This window comes from Narcine bancroftii, chromosome 6, assembly GCF_036971445.1.
Source record: "Narcine bancroftii isolate sNarBan1 chromosome 6, sNarBan1.hap1, whole genome shotgun sequence".
NCBI classification, from domain to species: Eukaryota; Metazoa; Chordata; class Chondrichthyes; order Torpediniformes; family Narcinidae; genus Narcine; species Narcine bancroftii.
Window position 1 is genome coordinate 162,232,384 of NC_091474.1, and position 21,683 is coordinate 162,254,066.

The 21,683-nt window shown below is 42.8% G+C and overlaps 1 protein-coding gene across 3 annotated transcripts in view; it reads right to left on the reverse strand.

Moving 5' to 3' along the window:
* Positions 1–21,683, reverse strand: part of dtnba (dystrobrevin, beta a) — a 493,032-nt gene that overhangs the window by 74,629 nt on the left and 396,720 nt on the right. The window contains exons 23-24 of one of the 3 annotated variants that reach the window (XR_011340479.1): positions 16,971–17,070; positions 2,958–3,305 (exon numbers count right to left, since the gene is read on the reverse strand). The exons of the other annotated variants lie outside the window; for them this stretch is intronic. The gene's annotated coding sequence lies outside the window, so the exon portion shown is untranslated. Of the gene's footprint in view, positions 1–2,957; positions 3,306–16,970; positions 17,071–21,683 lie in introns of those variants that run through there. 3 annotated transcript variants of the gene reach the window in all.

A 21,683-nucleotide genomic window follows, 5' to 3' on the forward strand; every position in this document is an offset into this window, starting at 1 on the left:
GTAAATGTGTAGATAGTAAAACTCATATCTATTCGTGTAAAAGGAGCAGCCTCTTTGACTCGGATGTAATTTTCTCCAGGTTTCCATTCAATTCAGTTCTCTCATTGAAACCAGGGTGGCTTTGGCTCTTATTGATTTATCCAAAAATGGATCCAAACAAGAATTAAAACCCCCTGCTACTATTTTGTTTTGGTGTGCATCTGCCAATTGAAAAACAGTTTCTTTTATAAACTTTTCATCATCAAGATTTGGTGAATACAAATAAATCCAAGATTCAGAATATATTTGACAGTGTTCCTTTACATATCTACCTGCTGGGTCAGTTGTGACATTCTGAATTACAACTGGAAGATTCTTCTTTCTTAAGATCACCACTCCCCAGTCTCTTTTCAATTTCAAATGCTTATTAAATGTGGTTCCTGAAGGAAAGCCAGGTCTACCTCCATTTTTTTAATATAAGAAAGTACCTTCTTTTTAACAGGGTTGCTTAAATCATTTTTCTTAATACTAACAGACTTTACCAAATTTACCATTACCACAAATTTTAACTTTATCCATTTCTGTTATCTTATTCACAACCTGTACCTCTTTCCTGATAGCAGCAGTGAGAACAGAGCATGTGCTGGGTGATGAGGGTTTTTGATGATTGCGACTGCATTCCAACACCAGTGCTCCCTGTAAATGTGCTCAATAGTTGGGAGGCTTTTGCCTGTGATGCCCTGCACTGTGTTAACTACCTTTTGGAGGGCTTTATGCTCAGGGCTATTGGTGCTCCCATACCAGACCATGATGCACCCGGTCAGCACACTTTCTACCATACCTCTGTAGAATGTTGCCAGGGTTTCTGATATCACACTAAACTTCTGCAAACTCCTGAGGAAGTAGAGGTGCTGATGTGCTTTCTTCACAATGCCATTGGTGTGATGGGTACAGGAAAGATCCTCCATGTTGGTGACCCCAAAGAACTTAAATTTGCTAACCTTCTCCACCTCTGATCCCTCAATGATCACTGGATTATATACCTCTGATTATCCTTTCCTGGTCAACAATCAGCTCCTTAGTTTTGATGACATTGAGTTCAAGGCTGTTGTTGCACCATTCAGCCAAGTTTTCAATCTCCACCCTTTCTTTATACAATCCACTACCGTGGTATTATCAGCAAATTTGTAGATGGTGTTATTGTCATACCGAGCTACACAGTCATAGGGGTAAAGTGAGTAGAGCAGGGGGCTAAGAACACAGCCCTTTGGAGCTCTTGTACTGATGGAAATTGTGGAGGAGAAGTTCTTGCCAATCTTCACCGATTGTGGACTGGAGGTGAGGAAATTCATGATCCAATTACATAGCGGAGTGTTGAGTCCCAGGTCTTGGAGAAGGCTGATCAGTTTTAAGGGGATGATAGTCTTAAATGCTTGAACATAGTCAATAAAGAGCATCCCGATGTATGCATCTTTGAGTCCAGATGTTCCAGGACTTTGTTTCGAGCCAGTGAGATGGCATCCACTGTCGACTTGTTACTATGATAGGCAAACTGAAATGTATCCATGTCACTGCTTAGACCAGGAGCTGACATGCTTTATCACCAGCTTTTCAAAACACTTCATCACTGTCGATATAAGTGCCCCAGTCCGATAGTCATTAAGGCAGGTTATTACATTCTTCTTGGGCACCAGTATGGTTGACGCCTGTTTGAAATAGGTGGGTACCACACCCTGCTGGAGTGAGATATTGAAGATATTGAAGATACGCATGAATACATTGATAAGATTTTTAATACCTGACCAGGTAGTCCATCAGGGTCAGATACTTTCCTCGGATTCACTTTTCTGAAGGCATGAAGTATGTCATCCTTAAATACGGACAGAATGGGATCAAGGAAGCAGACAACATCCTAAAGAATTCCCATAACCCAGGTTACACCTCTGCTCACTGCTGCCTTCAAGCTGAAGGTCCAAACTCAGAAGTTCACAAGCCAGCACAAAAACAGGGTTTTTTTTAATCCAACAGCTGTTGAATCTCCCTGTACTAACTGAAACATAAACTACTCTGGGACCTCCAAATGATCTGTTGGCACTAATGAAACATCACCTTTTTTCTCACCCACTGTGCAACTTAATATTTATTAATCTATTCTTTTTATACCTATTATCTGTTTTTCTGTGTTGGCATTTTGTGGAAATTTACTATATACAATTGTAGTCAGTGCATCTTATGTACAGTACCTGTTTGCCTGCAGCAGGAAATCACTTCAATGAATCTGTCCAATTTTGTTCTCACAACTTGACAATAAACTTTCATCAAAATGAACAAAAAGCACTTCCATCTCTTAAAATTAATTGGTACTGGATCAATAGATTTTCCATTGAACTAGTCCAGCTCATGAGTGTAAAGTAATATTCAGGTTCCAAGCACACAGCCACATAGCAACATGATGCTTTCCAATTCCAGGCCTCTGCTCACCATTATTTCTTTTTACTGCTCAGGCGATTCCTTTGAACACCCAGTGGAGTTTCGCAAATCTTGGGCAAAATATTTGTGGAACTCTCAATCTGCTGCGAAGTGTAGGCCGAGATCTGTGATGTCACTTTGTCACGGCTATTGATCAGCCTGCTCAGGCCCGCGCTGTCCATAAAATCTAGATATTGCAGATGCCGCAAAATTGAAATAGTCAAATAATGAGAAGATCAAACAATGCATGTGGAAATTGAATGCATTTTTAATGATTCATAATGAGGTCCTTCTTTTTCTGAGTTGTAAAAAAAAGTCATCAATTTATATTTCTCTTGCAAATTTCTCTCTCCAAACAAGAGACTAACATTATGCAATCCAGATTGTCAACTATTTGCAACTTTGCTGAATTACAAATAATCCTCAAGAATATGACTGATAAATTTTATTATTTTTCCTGGCATTGGTAAGGCAAATGCGCTTTTCAGCAGTTCATTTGAAAATGGACTGTTGGATAGCTTCTTCCTTTCTGGCATTGATCTATTTGCTCATTAAACCATCAACAGTCACAAATGTCTTTCTCGGGAGACTCCAGGAAAAAACACCCTGGAGATTTTTTTTTGTTTTCAGCCTTCATTTATGTCAAAGCTATTAATTCCACTATGGTTGTTTTAAAGGGAATGTTTCTCATCATCCTCCTTGCTGACAAAGACAAGCATTTCTGCCATTAATTTAAATAACTGGTGTTTAAATGGAGACTGTTCGCTTCACAGAGTACAAAATAATGGGCCAAGTCCACTTCATCACAAAAAAAACCAGATTGGGTTATCGTTTGCAAATCAGCAAATATGGAGTTCCTGCAATGAAAGTACAGTATGTTTAAAATGGTAACATATGGCATTTTTTAACTGATACATAATTTCCAAAAGTTGTCATGTACTAATAAAATAAATTGTTTGGAGTACAGAGAGGAAGATTGAATTGAAACGGGTGACTTGCATTATTCAAATATGAATTAACATTTTGTTTGTTTGAATTATGACTCATTTGAGCAAAATTTTCTGAAGCAAGAAGCTTGAAAACCAGTGAAAAAGTTGAGAGAAGGTACATTAATTGCCAATGGACAAGCCACAGCTCATGTACAATCTGAGGTTATTTAATACTATTTCTTGTCTGTTTGAGGGAATTAGATTTTTTCTGGAAACTTGCCATTTTTAACCTATACCTAATGGCTTTCTTGTTTAATATTTTCAATCTTCGGAGTTCTCAGGCATTTCAGATCATCTATGTGTTCTCCTGTTAGCAATTTATTCCCATAGGCTTATTATCTATGAGTTATGGTGAGGAAAGTTGAGAGAAAAGAGAGGTTTCTGTTCACAAAGCATTTGGTCTGCTGAGTAAAACTGAGTAAAGACACTTGCTCAAAAAATAATTTCTCAAAAACTGTAAACTGATTCATATAATTACTATTTCATGCCAAGCCTGAGAATGATGCATTAACTTAGACCCTCTTCTATTACTGAAAGCTCTCTTAGTGCTGTGCAATGAATAGCTTTGTTATGGATTATGTCTCCAGCCATGTTTACTTCCAAACAGCTCCATGGATGATCTGTTAAGAGCTAAGTCAAACTTAATGTAGGAAGAAAAAGTCAAGTCATTTGTCCATTTTATTATTTGACTCAGAAACTTTGCAGATACAACTGTTTTGTTTCAAATTTTAAATAATTAGTGGCAATTTTGCCACCTTAACAATTTTGTTCTAATTGTGGACAAGATCATGCACAACCATAAATTTTCAGATGTTATCAAACTTAAAGAAAGTTTAAATACAGAAGCAAACCTCCCAATGTTTTATGCAATCATTCTTTTGTTTTTCTGCTCAAATTATACTCGCAAGAAAGATTGAACAAGTCAAGCTCTGTTCTCTCAAAAAGACAATTGTATGACCTGTTTATGTTCAACTTATGAATGCATTTGGTGGCATGAATATTGCAAAGATGTTTCCCACTTGAGGGAGAGGCTAAAACATCAGATATTCTGAATGAATTTAGGACCCACGGCTGCTTGTCTTTAAACATTTAAAGAAAATGTTTCAAAAATAGAAGGTTACTGTTACTGCTTGCGAACCTACTTATTCTGGACGATGTTCAATAAGGGAGCAGGTAATTGAGAACTGTAGCACACAGCTCTTACAATCAGTAATTTGCCACTCCAGGCCAGTTGAACATCAACAGATATTTTCTTGATGCTCCTAATTATTTGAGTTAAGTTATATTAAAGAACACGGGATTAATAAAAAAAAGCAATGGTATTACATTTTGCTATTGTTGCTGATCTTTATGTGGCTTAATCTGGCTTGATAGTCATGTGTAATCTGAGTTTGTTAGCAGTAACAGTCACAGTAATGCTCCCTTGCAGATGTGTTACTTCTACGGAATAGCATTTGTGAACAGCAAACATGAAAGGGAAAGAAATGATCGAGCTTGCGTAACCATCTGCAACCATTTGCAGGATCTCAGAGTGGGCCCAGGATTCAACACTGGAACTCTGTGTTCACAGAGGCACAGATTCATTCTTGAAGTTATTTTTAATCCCTTTATCTGTTCAAAGTTCAACTCAGATCATCCTTTAAGACTGAACCCTGATATAGTCATCTCCAAGGTTGCCATTCATTTTGTTCCTCGATATATAGGGGGATGAAATTAAATAAGATGGGTATAAATTGCTTCCCAGCAAGTTTTACCAGAGTGCTATGATACTGAAAACCCTTTGAAGGCAACCAATTTCAGTGACCATTCACAATTCCCATTTAAGCTGCATCTCTTTTTGTTGACAACACGCAGCTTGTGGCTATTGAGCTAATTATCAGAAATATACTAATGTAGCGGCAGCTACACACACAGAAACACACTACTGGACCCAGTGGAGGTTTCAGTTGAACTGTTTATTTGAATTTTATTCACGCCCCCTTTAAGGTCAATGCGAGTTCTGCCCCGCGCAGCGGTGACGTTACCACGTTTCCCGGGGCACGAGCTGTGGCCTAAGCCACAAGGCAATGAGCAAGCCCCGAAGGTGCCATCTTTCTGCAGCTGCCCCGCCAGCGCAGCAGTACAAGCGGGGCCGGTTCACTCACAGAGATGTGCACCGCTGCACAACCCCCTCCAGAACCGGCTTATGCGACCCGCCACTTCCTCCCTGCCCCCAATGTCCAGAGTGAAAGTCTTTCCTGATCAGCGGAGGACCTCGTATGAGTCCTTGTATGGGCACTGAAGGGGGATTGGATGCGGGCCATGCCGGAGAAATATGAACTCCACTGAGGCCAGCTCTTTGGGGATGTTCGCTGGGTGCTTGCCGTGGTGGGTCGGTGGTGGGGGTGCCAGTGAGGCGAGTCTGTTGTGGAGAAGGGTTGGGATCTCACCTCCAGATTCTGCGCCCAGTCCGAAAATCTCCCCTGGTAGCAACAGCAGTGCACCACAGACGAGTTCTGTGGACAAAGCTTGGAGGTCCTCTTTCAGAACCATTTGAATTCCAAGCAGGACCCACGGCTGCTTGTCTGTCCAGTTGGGTCCTTTTAGCCGCGCCATGAGAGCTGCCTTGAGGTGCCGATGGAAGCACTCTATGAGTCCATTTACCTGGGGATGATAAGCCATGGTGTGGTGGAGCTTGATTCCCAAGAGGTTTGCCCAGAGGGCAGAGGTGAACTGGGTGCCCCTGTCACTAGTCATGTGGGCTGGAATGCCAAACCAGGTGACCCAGTTAGCGAGCAGGACTCTGGCGCAGGACTCGACGGAAGTAACCCTGACGGGGATGGCTTCTGGCCACCTTATCGTCCGGTCGACCACAGTCAGGAGGTAGCGGGGATCCCTGGACACCGGTAGGGGGCCCACTATATTGATGTGGATATGGTCAAACCTCCTGGCTGGTGGGTCGAAATGTTGTATCGGGGCTCTGACATGGTGCTGGACTTTGGCAATGCGTGCAATTCCTCGCCATTTGGGCCACTTGTTTTTTTAATCCATACCAGACAAAACATTCTGTCACAATGCATACTGATGTCTTGACTGAGGGGTGGGCCAGGTCTGTGTGGGTATCAGGCCATGGGTGGGCTAGTAGGGTGGTGCTAGCAAGGGTGGCCTTGGTCTGTGCGAAGGCTGTCTCAGAATCTTTTGACCACTCGAGTGTCTTTTGCTTGGCTGAAATCAGAACAAACAGTGGGCAGATTATGCGGGTGGCCACTGGGATGAAGTGGTGATAGTAGTTAACCATCCTGGTGAACTCCTGCAGGCCCTTGAGGGTGTCTGGCTTAGGGAACTGCTGTATGGTCCTGTAGTGGTGCTGCCCCATCTGTGGTGATGGTATGGCCCAGAAACTGTAGCGACTCTTTCCCGAACTGACATTTAGCCACATTAACGGTGAGGCCAAATTCAGCTAGGCGGGTGAACAGTGTGCGGAAATAGGTCTTGTGATCTCGACTGGCGATTACGTGATGGTATGGCCCAGAAACTGTAGCGACTCTTTCCCGAACTGACATTTGGCCACGTTAATGGTGAGGTCAAATTCAGCTATCCAGGTAAACAGTATGCGGAAATGGGTCTTGTGCTCATTGTGATCTCGACTGGCGATGAGGAGGTTGTTGAGATAGATGAACATGAAATCCAGGTCTCTACCCAGTGCGCCCATGAGCTACTGAAAGGTTTGGGTTGCGTTCTTCAGGCCAAAATCCACAGGAATTCAAACAGGCTGAACGGGGTGATGATGGTGGTTGTGTCAATATCATCTGGGTGTACGGGGATTTGATGGTAGCCCCTAACCAAGTTGACCTGAGAGAAAATCTTGGTAGGACACATTATTTCTCATACACATTGACTTTTTTTGGAGGTGATATCGGTGGTTGTTAAGGGTAGGGCAGTAGCTGTTGTCTACATGGATTTCAGTTAGACATATGACATGTGGCATGGTTACCAGTTAATGCAATGCTGTTACAGCGCCAGCGACCGGGGTTTGAATCCTGCGCTGTCTGTAAGGAGTTTATATGTTCTCCCTGTGTCTGCATGGGTTTCCTCTGAGGACTCCAGTTTCCTCCCACTGTTTGAAATGTACCGGGGGCTATAGGTCAATTTGTGTAAATGGGAGGTCCAGGCTCATGGGCTGAAAGGCCCTGTTACCGCGCTGATTGTTCAAAAAGGTTTGAACAATCATGGTAGACTGATCCAGAAGATGAAGGCATGTGGAATCCAGGGTAAATTGGCTTAGTTATACTGTATAAGCAGAGGGTAGTGGTGGAGGAGTGAATGTCTGTGACCAGTGGTGTCCTGCAGGAAAGACAGCTGGAACCTCAGTTGATGTGATATATTTAAATGATCTGGCTGAAAATAGAGGGGCTCTGATGAGTAAGTTTGCAGGTCACACAAGGATTGGTTGTAAAGTCCTGTATGTGGGGGATGGGGTACCGGTCAGTTGTGGTTGCATCATTGAGCCGGCGGTAGTCCCCACACGGGCGCCAACCCCCAGAGGCCTTTGTGACCATGTGCAGGGGAGAGGCCCAGGGACTGTTCGACCTGCGGACTATGCTGAGTTCCTGGAGGCAGGATAACTCCTCTTTCATGAGCTGTAGTTTCTCCGGCGGCAGTCATTTGGCCTTGGCGTGGAGCAGGGGCCCTGTGTGATGATGTGGTGGCGGACGCAGTGAATTGTGGCCGTAGAATGGTGGGGAACTCGTTTAGGATGCGGGAGTATTCAATCCTGGGCTGCGCGTACTGGACGGCTCAAGTTGAAGGGACTGGAAGGTGCGGGCATGCATGAGTCTCTTGCCCTTCAGGTCGACTAGCAGGCTGTGTGCTTGGAGGAAACCAGCTCCTAGCGGCGCAGTTCTCATGGTGGCCAGCAGGAACTTCCAGTGATATTTGTCTGGACCAAGGTGTACCTGAATGGTCCGTGTGCCGAAGGTCTTTATCTCGGTGCCGTTTGCTGCCTGCAGGGTCGGGCCTCATGCTCCCGTGTGGAATTCGAGGGCAGTCGGGGGAAGCACGCTCAACTCTACTCGGGTGTCCACCAGGAAATGCCACCCGTTGGTCTTGTTGACCACGGGTAAGAGGTTGTGCGTGTAGCCAGCCATTGCAGCCGTCAGTGGCGGCTGGCCTGGTCATTTCCCTGGTATGAGCAGGGCTGACAGCACTTGTAGGCTTGGGCTCCCAGCGTTGGTGGTAGAAACACCAGGTGGTTTGGTGCTCCTCTGGTTTCTGCCTGGGGGTGGGCTGTGACCGGCTGGGTCCAGGGCGGGTGACCTGATTCATGGCGGCCTTGTTCTCCTATTTGGTTCGCCACAGCACGACGATGCAGGCTGCGACCTTCCGGGGCTCCAAGAAGTCCTCGTCCACAAGTAGGAGCTGGATGTCTTCCGGCATTTGTTTCAGGAAGGCTTGCTCAAACATCAGGCAGGGTTTGTGGGCTTCTGCCAGTGTGAGCATTTCGTCAATTAACGTGGACAGGGCTCTGTCCCCTAGGCCATCGAGGTGCATCAGCCTGGCCATGCGCTGCCGATGGGAGAGACCGAAGGTGCCGAGGAAGAGGGCTTTGAGGGTGACATACTTGCCCTCCTCTAGAGGATCGTGGATCAGGTCATCCACTCTGGCCACGGTTTCTTCATCAAGGGCACTCACCACATGGTAAAACATCGTGGAGTCAGAGGTGATCTGTCTGAGATGAATCTGCGCCTCTGCCTGCCCGAACCACGTGCGAGGTCGATGGGTTCAAAAGGGGGGGAGTTTCACAGAGACAGCATTGATCGCCGACGAATTCATGGATGGAGACCAGATAATGTCTGGGCTCTGCGGAGTCACCAATGTAGCGGCTGCTACACACACAGAAACACACAACTGGACCCGGTGGAAGTTTCAGTTGAACTGTTTATTTGAATTTCGCACGTGCCTCTTTAAGGCCAATGGCAGTTCCGCCCCGCGCAGCAGTGATATCACCACGTTGCCCGGGGCGCAAACTGTGGCCTAATCCATGAGGCAATGAGCAAGCTCTGACGGCGCCATCTTTCTGTAGTTGCCCCGCCAGCGCAATGGTACAAGTGGGGCTGGTTCACTCACAGAGATGTGCGATGCCACACTAACACCAAAGTAATTGGTCTATTCTTCCTCTTCAATCTGCTGCTTGAAAAATCCAGTCTGTTGATTATGGCCAAAAGCCAGTCTGTTGATTATGGCCAAATTATGGAAGGTTAAGCAAGACATGATAACTCAGGAACTAGGAATGGGATTGGAGAATACGTTGGAGTTAAGCCGGGATTCCTGTATCAACAACCTTGTTTGCGTGTGTGGTGAAACTATTCAGAATCAAATCAAACACTATTGGTACATCTCAGATTTCATTCTGAAAATGAAAACATTTTCAATTGATCTTGTCAATTAAACTTTTGGATTGGGCTTTCAATGTGCCATCAGCATTCTGCCATGTTTTCAAAGACCAGACCCTGTGAAGAATCAGAAAGCTCTCATGCTCACTCCACCTTTGTTAACTTGGGTCTTTGTGAAAGTTAAGAAATCACGCTGCAAATTTCACAACCCACCCGTGAAATATCTGATAGAATGATGGACGGACTGACAAAAAATAATAATTATATAATTTGGGAAATGTATAAATGCTTCTCAGACATTGCATATCAAGAAAATCTAACTGGGACCTCTTTGATCTTTAGACCCTCTAGGGTGTTGACTCATATTAATTAGGTGGTCCCTGCATGCATGACCCCCCACTGGAGACTTCAGGTATTCTCATGAAGATTTTCTTTGAAAGTACAGGAACAGTGAAAATACATTATTTGCCAATGCACTTAGAATTCTTTCCATCAACACCACACAGACATAAAAACACAATTTATAACTATGGGTATTTCCAGTTCGTACTGCATAGTATTTCAATTCTTGATTTAGCTTCGCGGGCCTAGTTGGATCGGGCTGCTGCTGCTTGGAGGGCAACAGAGTCGATGTTTCCCAAGGCGACTGCTGGAGGAGGGGTGAGGAGCGACTGCAAGAGCAGTAAATATTTAAAATCTTGATTTAGCTTCGTGGGCCTAGTTGGATCGGGGTGCCGCTGCTCGGAGGGCAACAGAGTCGGTGTTTCCCAAGGCGACTGTTGGAGGAGGGGTGAGGAGAGACTGCTAGAGCAGTAAGTAAATTGCCTGAGGGCCAATAAAATAAAAGGAGTGAAAGGTGAGGGAGTGGCCAGCGAGGAGAGGCTCAGTGAGTGAGTGAGGCAGTGAATGAGTGGAGACTTGAGACTTTGGCTCGAGAGACTTAGGCGCAGAGAGGCTGAGGCACAGGTAAAGGGGTAAGTCTCTTTTTTTAACTCAATCGTAGGCGGTCATTTTAGACATGGCAAGTGAGCTCAGTCCCGTGCCATGCTCCTCTTGTGCTATGTGGGATCTCAGGGTGACTGACAGTGTCCCTGGGAACTACATGTGCAGGAAGTGTGTTCAGCTGCAGCTCCTAATTGACCGCATGACGGCACTGGAGCTGCATGTGGACTAGCTCTGGAGCATCCGGGATGCTGAGGATTTGGTGGATAGCACCTTTAGCGAGTTGGTCACACCACAGCTTCATAGAGTTGAGGGAGATAGGGACTGGATGACCAAAGGAACAGGAAGGTAGTGCAGGAGTCTCCTGTGGTCATCTCCCTGAAAAACAGATATTCCACTTTGGATGTTGTTGGGGGAGATGGTCCATCAGAAGAAGGCAGCAGCCAGGGTCAGAGCACTGTGAGTGGCTCTGCTGTGCAAGAGGGCCAGGAAAAGAGTGGTAGGACAATAGTCATAGGGGATTCAATTGTAAGGGGACTCCCCGTTGGTGTGTTGCCTCCCGAATGCAAGGGTCAGGAATATCACGGAGTGGCTGCAGGGCATTCTGGATGGGGAGGGTGAACAGCCAACTGTCGTGGTCCATGTTGGTACCAACGACATCGGAAAAAAGCGGGATGAGGTCCTACAACCAGAATTCAGGGAGCTTGGAAGGAAGTTAAGGAGTAGGACCTCTAGGGTAATAATCTCTGGATTATTGCCAGTGCCACGAGCTAGTCAGAGTAGGAATTGCAGGATAGATAAAATGAATATGTGGCTTGAACAGTGGTGTAGGAGGAAAGGGTTCAGATTCTTGGGGCATTGGAATCGGTTCTGGGGCAGATGGGATCAGCTCAAACAGGACGGTCTCCATCTGGGCAGGGCCGAGATCAATGCCCTTGCTAGAGTGTTTGGTAGTGCTGTTGGGGAAGGTTTAAACTAATGTGGCAGGGGGATGGGATCAGGAGTAGAGAGACGGAGGGGTTTAGCATGAGGGAAGAAGTCGGAGATAGGAGGGTGAAAAGCAAAAGAGGCAGGCAGGTGGCCTCAGGGCAAAAATGTAAAAGGGCCACTTTACAGCATAATGGTGATAGGGTTAAGGCTCTGGTAAAAACAAGCTTGAAGGCCTTGTGTCTTAATGCAAGGAGTATTCATAATAAGGTGGTTGATTTGAATGTGCAGTTAGCTGTAAATGACTATGATTTGGTTGGGATCACAGAGACATGGCTTCAAGGGGACCAAGGCTGGGAGCTTAACATTCATGGATTTTCAATATTCAGGAGGGAAGACAGAAAGGAAAAGGAGGTGGGGTAACATTGTTGGTTAGAGAGGAGTTAAAATCAATAGAAAGGAAGGATGTTAACTTGAATGATGTGGAATCAATGTGGGTAGAGCTGCAAAATGCAAGGGGGCAGAAGACGTTAGTGGGAGTTGTATATAGACCACCTAACAATAGTAGAGAAGTTGGGGATGGCATTAAACAGGAAATTGGAATTGCGTGCAACAAAGGCAAGGCAGTTATAATGGGTGACTTTAATCTCCGGATAGACTGGATGAATCAAATTGGTAAGGGTACTGATTTCTTAGAAGGTATACAGGATAACTTTCTAACCCAGTATGTTGAAGAACCAAAGAGGGAACAGGCCATTCTAGACTGGGTTCTGAGTAATGAGGAAGGGTTAGTTAATCTTGTTGTGCGAAACCGTTTGGGCAAGAGTGACCACAATATGGTGGAATTTTACATTAGGATGGAAAGTGACAGGGTTAATTCTGTCACTCAGGTTCTGAACTTAAAGAAGGGTGACTTTGAGGGTATGAGACGCGAATTGATTAAGTTAGATTGGCAAATGTTACTTAAAGGTTTAAATGTAGAAAGGCAATGGCAAGCATTTAAGGATCACCTGGATGAAATACAGCGTTTGTTCATCCTGGTTTGGGAAAAGAATAACTCGAGGAGGGTAGTACATTCTTGGATAACAAGGGAAATCAGGGAGAGTATCAAGTGTAAAGAGGAAGCGTATAGACTAGCCAGGAAAGACAGAATACCAGAGGACTGGGAGAAATTCAGAGTTCTACACAGGATGACAAAGGGATTAATCAGGAAAGGCAAAAGAGATTATGAGAGAAAGTTGGCAGGGAACATAAAAAATGATTGCAAAAGTTTTTATAGATATGTAAAGAGAAAGAGACTAGTAAAGACAAATGTGGGTCCCTTGCAGTCAGAAACAGGTGAATTGGTCATGGGGAACAAGGACATGGCAGACCAATTAAATAACTACTTTAGTTCGGTCTTCACTAGGGAAAATATGAATAATCTTCAGGAAATAATAGGGGACCATGGGGCTAATGTGACGGAAGGACTGGGGAAAATAAGTGTAAGTTATGAGGTTGTGTTGGATAAATTGAAGGGATTAAAGGCAGACAAGTCCCCAGGGCCAGATGGTCTTCATCCCAGAGTGCTAAAGGAAGTAGCCCATGAAATAGTGGATGTATTGTTGATAATTTTTCAAAACTCTTTAGATTCTGGAGTAGTTCCTTAGGACTGGAGGGTGGCTAATGTAACTCCACTTTTTAAAAAGGGAGGGAAAGAGAAATCAAGGAATTATAGACCGATTAGCTTAACATCGGTAGTGGGGAAAATGTTAGAGTCAGTTATTAAAGATGTGATTGCGGCACATCTGGAAAGTGGTGAATTCATTGGTCAGAGCCTGGATGGTTTTATGAAGGGAAAATCATGTCTGACTAATCTTATTGAGTTTTTTGAGGATGTAACTAGTAGAGTGGATAGGGGAGAACCAGTAGATGTGGTTTACCTGGATTTTCAGAAGGCTTTTGATAAGGTCCCACACAGGAGATTACTATACAAACTTAAGGCACACGGTATAGGGGATATGGTGTTGAGGTGGATAGAGAATTGGTTGACAGATAGGAAGCAAAGAGTAGGAATAAATGGGTACTTTTTGGAATGGCAGTCAGTGACTAGTGGGGTCCCACAAGGCTCAGTGCTCGGACCCCAGTTATTTACGATATATATTAATGATTTAGATGAGGAAATAGAAAACAGTATTTCCAAGTTTGCAGACGACACGAAGCTGGGTGGGATTGTGAGCTGTGTTGAGGCTGTTAAGAGTGTGCAGGGTGACTTGGACAGGTTGGGTGAGTGGGCAAATGCAGGGCAGATGCAATATAATGTGGATAAATGTGTGGTTATCCACTTTGGAGGAAAGAATGGGAGCACTGAGTACTATCTTAATGATATCCAATTAGGAAAAGGGAAGATGCAAAGAGACCTGGGTGTCGCTGTGCATCAGTCATTAAAAGTGGGCATGCAGGTGCAGCAAGCAGTAAAAAATGCGAATGGTATGTTGGCGTTCATATCAAGAGGATTCGAGTACAGGAGCAGAGAGGTATTGATGCAGTTGTATAGGGCCTTGGTGAGACCTCACCTGGAGTATTGTGTTCAGTTTTGGTCTCCTTATCTGAGGAAGGACATCATTGCCATGGAGAGAGTGCAGAAAAGATTTACCAGATTGATACCAGGGATGGTGGGACTTGCATATGAAGAAAGGCTAGAACAACTGGGCTTGTACTTGCTGGAGTTTAGACGATTAAGAGGAGATTTAATAGAAACATTCAAAATTATTAAGGGATTTGACAGGCTAGATGCAGGAAGATTGTTCCCAATGTTGAGCAAGTCTAGAACCAGGGGTCACAGTTTAAGGATAAAGGGGAAGTCCTTTAGGACTGAGATGAGGAAGAATTTTTTCACTCAGAGGGTGGTGAATTTATGGAATTCTCTGCCACAGGAAGTGATTGAGGCCGGTTCCATAGCTATATTTAAGAGAGAGTTAGATTTAGTACTTGTGACTAGGGGGATCAAGGGGTATGGAGAGAGAGCTGGAACAGGGTACTGAGTGGATGATCAGCCATGATCAAAATGAATGGCAGTATAGGCTTGAAGGGCCAAATGGCCTACTCCTACACCTATTTTCTATGTTTTCTATGTCTATGCTTTCTATAATAACTGCTCAATATCTTCATCTCCTTCTGTTTGGAAATACCTTACTGCTCTGGGCTCAGCTCAAATACAGTATTTAGTTCAGGGTGGAAGATTTTAAAAGAAATATGAAGGTGTCATAAAGGGTGCTCATGAGAATTCCTGAAATGATTTGAAGGATGAACATTGAACCTTTGTTAATCTTTAAACAAGCTGGAATAATTGTGACTTTGCCTTTCATAGAAACAGGTCTGCAGCGGATGCCATCTCATTAGTTCTACACACAGCCCCGGAACACCTGGTCAGCAAAGATGCATTTATAGGAATGCTCTTTATCAACTACAGTTTGGAATTTAACACCATCATCCCTCAAAATTGATCAGCAAACTCTAAGACCTGGGAGTTAACACCCCATAGTGTAATTGGATCATGGATTCCTTCGCCTCCAGACCTAAATCAGTGAAGATTGGTAAGAATATCTCCTTGACAATCTTCATCAGTACTGGAGCACCACAGGCCTGTGTTCTTACCCCCCACCCCCCCCGCTTTACTCATTCACACCCATGACTGTGTAGCTCGGTACGACATAACACCATCTATAAATTCACCGACGATACCACAGTAGTGGATTGTGTAAAGGAAGGGGAAGAGTCAGCATAGAGGATGAAGATTGAAAACTTGACTGAATGGTACAACAACAACCTTGCACTCAAATCTAGGGAGCTGATTGTTGTCTTCAGGAAAATAAATCCAGAGGTATACAATCCAGTGATCATTGGGGGATCAGAGGTGGAGAGGGTGACCGAATTTAGGTTCTTGGGAGACACCATCTTGGAGGACCTTTCCTGGTTTGGTGTGACACCAGAAAACCTGGCAAATTTCTTCAGAGGTGTGGTGGAGAGTGTGCTGACTGGCTGCATCACAGTCGGTTATGGGAACACCAATACCCATGAGCGTAAAGCCCTCCAAAAGGTAGTGGACACACCTAAAAAGTAGTGAACACAGCCCAGGACAACACAGGCAAAACCCTCCCCACTATTGAGTACATGTACAGAGAACACTGCCGTCGGAGGACAGCAGGAATTATCAAAGACCCACACCACCCAGCACACTCTGTTCTCACTGCTGCCATTAGGAAAGAGGTATAGATGCCATAAGACTCGCACTACCAGTTTCAGGAACAGTTGCACAGCTGCTACTCCTCGACCATCAGACTCCTCAATGACAAACTCAATCAGAGACTCAGTTAAGGACTCTTACTTATGCACTTTATTGATTTGTGCACAGTCAATTTGTTTGCATTTTTTATATGTTTACAGTTCTTTTATTTGTTTACATGTTTACACTGTGTACAGTTTTTTTTGCACTATCAGTTAGTGGTAAATTCGGCCACATCCGCAGGACAAAGGAATCTCAGGGCTGTATGTAATGTTTTGTATGTACTCTGATAATACAATAAATCTGAAAAAAAAACCATGGAGCTCTTGGCCCTTGTGGGGGAAATAAAACATTGACCTTCTCTTCCAGCTTCAGTAAATAAATTTGTAAGGAAGTGATGTGTCCAGTCATGTGTTTTATGATGTGGCAGATGACGAATAGTGTTAAGATGCAGAATATGTTCCTTTCCACATTTTTTGAGGTAGAAACCTTACCATACTCCTTTACTTTGATGTTTTTCTGCTAATGAACATAACCACATTGTTGTATGCTTTCAATCTGTACACTTGTTCTCACTCCTACACAAACTGACCTGCAGCCAATCTAAAACGTGCAATATCTGTTCTCTTCATCTTACAGATTTACATAATTAGTGTAAATCAGTACCCAACTGAAAACTCCTTCATTCTTAATTATTCAGCGGAATTCTCATCATTTAGTATAGTGGGAAACAAAGCTAATGTTGAAATAAATGTTAAAGGTCATAAGATATATTTTTGATTTTCTGAAACTCCAACAAGGCATGTTTGACAAATGGCCATTTCCTGACTTCAGAGCAAGCGATATTTTTATGAAAATTGAAACAAAAACTGCAGACTATGAAAATCCAAAAAAAAAAATGCAGGAAACACAACAGATTAGGGCAGCAGCTTGTGCAACGAGAAATGATGTTGGAGTTTTAGGTCAAACGCTCTTGGTCAGGCCATTGAAGCAGTTATTTTTATTACCACCCTCACTTTTATTACTCACCTCTTTTCAAAAGGACATTTATGGTGGGAAATATTTTCACAGGTTCCAGCATGGCTCTCAGAAATATGGGTTAAATGCTGCTGTAAATGGGGCCAGATTCCTGAAAAAAAGTGCATAAAATAAAGACTTTGACAATCCAATTAATTGTCCAGTGATCGATCACCCTTCAGTGGATTTTTGAAGTCTTAAAATCTCTGCCTGCCCAGCACAGCAATTTTGGGCACTTTGTGGCATTTTTTGAATTAAACACAAGGATAGTGGAAAGATCAGGATGTTTAAGAGCAGAATTACATGCAAGATATGGCACAGAATGTGATGCTACTTCAAGGAAGCCTCCACCCCCCTTTTGTCATTTTGCTTTATCACCATATTCCCCTCCCAATTGCTTGCTGTGTAACTGCCAAATACAAATCCATATGTTTTAACCTCTACCCCTCTCTAGCATCGAGCTACTCTTCCTCAACCCTCCAAGGATCACGACTATGTAAATCACAGCTCATTTCTTAATGGCTGCTTGAAATTGATCCCCTCAGGGTTTGTTTCTTTCCATGTGGGAAACAGTCTCTCCTCCCTAAATCATTTAACTTTGACTGACTCCTGCATTTCACTGAGAAAACACTTGGCCAGCTTATCCTTTCTAAATGATACTGCACGCCTGATCCCATTTTTGAAATGATCTTTGCATCCTCACAGCCTCTGTACATGCTTCAGAAAATTCAACCCCAAACACATATTCTCCATCAGAATTTTACACAGCATCACAAATGTGATCAAACTAAGATTGAATACAAGTTTGGTGCAACTGATCTATCTTTCAACTCTCTCCCTCCAGGAATTAATGTAAGTGTGACTTTCATCCATCCTTGTACATTCATCCATCCTTGGTCCTTCCAGCACATTTACATCCTTATGTTCCAAATTGACAACATAGGTGAGAATCAGGCTGATGAAGAAATAAAACAAAACCATGAGAGGTGAGTAGAGAGTCTGAGGAAAAAGTAGGAAGAAAAATCTGCCACATGCACATAATCAGTAAATGATTGATGAGAGAGATTCTCTTTTGACAAAAACTGCAGCAGATCTGCACAACAAATGCTATTCTGAAGACTGAGAACAACGAATTGGAGTTTTAGAGATAAGAATTCAAATTAAAATGTATTTGTCATCAAATTGTAGCAGTACAACCAGATGAAACTGCATTCTCCGATCCATGGTGCAGAACAGTGCATAACACACAAACAGACGTAACTAGGGGTGCAGTGCTGCAGGAGCTCACCAGAGCCCAGCTCCGGCACCTCAGAGGGGTGCTCCAGGCACCTCAGGAAGGAGCTCCAGGCACCTCAGGGGGTGGCTCCAGCACCTACGTCACCATTTTTGGTGAGCTCTAGCATCTAAAAAATTAGCACCAAACCCCTGGATATATCATACATACAGACAAATGATGCACATGCACAGTTCATCTGTACATATATTAAAACAACTAAGAGTGGCCCCATTTGGTCGCCAGGAACTGCAAAAGGATTATTTTAATGCACAAATGGTGCAGAATGTTCACAGCAGTCATCTTGCCAAGTATAAACCATTTTTTCATTCTCATGCAAGCATTACTGCCCACAGTGCAGATTGTTTCCGGCTGCAAGATGAGCTGTTTCAGAAATTGGCCTTTAGCAGAAAATATATAACACATGATGCTATTGTACAACCTACAAATGGAAATATAATTACATCCAGCTACAAGATGGATTCCATAAAGCTAACACATATTGTTCTCAGGAAATAATGTAGGAAAATGAGAGGAGGGTGAAAGGTGTTGAGCTGTACCTTGCAAACCAAATAAAAAATACAATGCATTAGAATTCAGTTCATTACTGTGCATACTTAGAAATAATGATCTCAATTTCTGCACTTTTCAGCCACATAATTGTGATAATATAATAATAAACAAAAAGAGCTCACTTCTGATACTATTTCAGATTTTTCACTTCTTATTTGTCAGTGACCTTTGTTGGACCTGGTTGGCAGAGAAGCTCGGTCAATAGATGTTGGCTTGCTTTTGGTGTCTCGGATTGCATCCAGCTCAACCAGTGGATTTTTATTTTTTGTGAATCCTCTGTGAAATACTTTACAAAATTTTACAGAATTCTTGACAGATCTTTTCATCAATCTTCAAATGACAAAACTTGGCAAGGTATTTAAAAGATTCTGAAATAGAAATTTGTCCTTAATAATCAGTTCCACAAGCAGAATGGTAGATGTAATGTAATCTGCTTCCCAAATTCAGTTTCAGTGAAGTTGATGGAAATAATGTTTATTTATGTGTTGAACACATGACCAAGTACAAGTTTTTGCAACTTATCCTGCAGCATAATTTTAAAGCTGCAGAGATACTAAATTGAATGCTGTTTACAATACTAAGACAGCCCCCAACTTTATCTGTATTATTTAACTTTGCTTGTTAATGCCACAAATCTACAATGTCGCAATGGTCCATGCACGGACACATTACACACAGAAAATTATTCCATTCATTTCCTAAAATTGAAAGGATTTATTACTGCCTTGCATTCCAAATGTTCACTGAAAGGATCCAAAAAGTTGTCATTTCCATTCACTTGATCCATAGAAAATTCAATTGGCCCTTGAGGGTACTACTTAGCTCTAAGATTATAAAAATATTGAAATTAAAAGATATGAAATGAAATACTCGTATGATGGAAATGGGAAGATTTTTTTGGGAAAGTAAAGCTAATAGAGGAAACAGAGACAATTCCATTGCAGGAAGCAGTGTAACACTCCACAAATGAAGGGAAGGAATATCATCAGCTTTCTGTAATGGCTGAAACAATGAGGTCCACCTCACTGCAGTGAAAAATGAATGGTCTCTGCACAGAGAAAAGATAAATTGAATGGTTTATTGATCACGAAATTACATTTCATATACACCTTTTCAACCTTAAGAGTTGAAATTGTTGAATAGAAAAGCTGGAGGGACTCAACGGGTCAGGTGGCATGAGGGAAATGGTCAGTCATCATTTCCAGTTGGGTCCCTTTATTGAGATTGAACAAAAAGGTTCCAAAACAAAGACTGACTATTTATCTTCATGGGTGTTGCGTAGCCCACTGAGTCCCTCCAGCTTCTCCTTATTCACTCAAGTTTGCAGTGTCTGCTTTTACATCCTCAGATTGTTCTGAAACCATAGATTAGGGCATCTTTAGTGAATTCCATTCCATTGTAAACACTCTCAGTAGCTAAAGGCAATTTGCTGTGTTTGTTGTTCTGGACCAATTCCTCTGTGACTCAGAATCAGTTCCTTCATGTATTTGTCCAGATCAATTGAATACAAATCAATAGCAAGCTGAATGGTTGGGAAGATACAATATATAAAATTCCGCTGATAGGAGAAATGCAATTCAGCCTAGACTATGAGAGGAACTGCAGTCACTCAGGTGAATGTTGCCCTTTGGTGCTACAATTTAACTCCGTGAAAGGGAACCATTCATTTGACCATAACACCATTGAGGAGAGATGTTTCTGAATGAGCAGTAACCACACTTATATGGAATTTTCAATTGTGTAGCACGTCCCAAGGCAACATCCAGATACAGTACATGTTAAAAATGATTCTGAGTCACAGCAAGGAGGAAATAACTGAAAAGACCAAAGGGGAGTATTAAAGAGATGGAGGAAAATTCTGGAGCTCAGATGCAGGCTGATAAGCCTAGGCTGTCAATTATCAACTAATTAAAAAGAGTTAAGGACAAAATCAGGACTAAAGTTCAGGATTCTCAGAGGATTATTAAGGTGGAATAGCCTGAAGTGTTCAGGGAATGACGGCTGGGGATGGGTGAGGACTTTACAACTTGGATTTTATGACCAGAAGGACAGCCAAGTTAACAATAGTCACCGAGATCACATCAAAAAGAGCAATTTTAGGATTTCTAGACACAATCAGTCGTCCTTAATCCACAGTTCTTCATAGTCAATGCCATTTTAGACTTCTCCTTCAAAATTGGGGAATTAGTGAAAATTTCAGACATTAACAAACCATTCCTGTAAAAATGCTGTCTGCTTGGGTTCAGTGTATTTTTGTGTATGTTTCAAGTGACAGTGTATTTTTAGTAGAGTACCAAGCCACATTTGTTCACTGGTATACCATCTATCACTAAAACTAACTTGCATCAACAATTCCCACACATTGTTAAGAAGTTTATTTCAAAGTGAGATTTTAAAAATTACTTTTAATTGCTTGTGATATTTTGGTTTCTCCCTTCAACTTTGTGCATGTTAGTGCCTTTATTTGTCAGTCACCAACGAGCCTGCAGCAGACGTGGACATACCCCTCCATAAATCTTCGTCCGCGAAGCCAAGCCAAAGAAAAGAAGAAGTATTAAACATTTAAAATATGTGCAGAAATATTTGCTGGTTCTGAGGATTTGCCAATTGGATTAGCTGCTCAGTCACACTGCTGGCCACCATTGGAGGATGCAAAAGATTCTCTGGAATGAAGAGTTGCCACCAAACAAAGTGGTGTTCCTGTGACAGAAACCATTGTATGTAATCTTGTTTGAAATTAGCAATGAACACAAAGTGATGTGGACAATTTGCAACAGCAGACTGAAAAGGCAGATAAGAAGGGCAATGTTATGGTAATCGTGGGGGATTTTTACATGCAAGCAGTTTGGTGAAACAAGGTAGGGACTGGATCTCAAGAA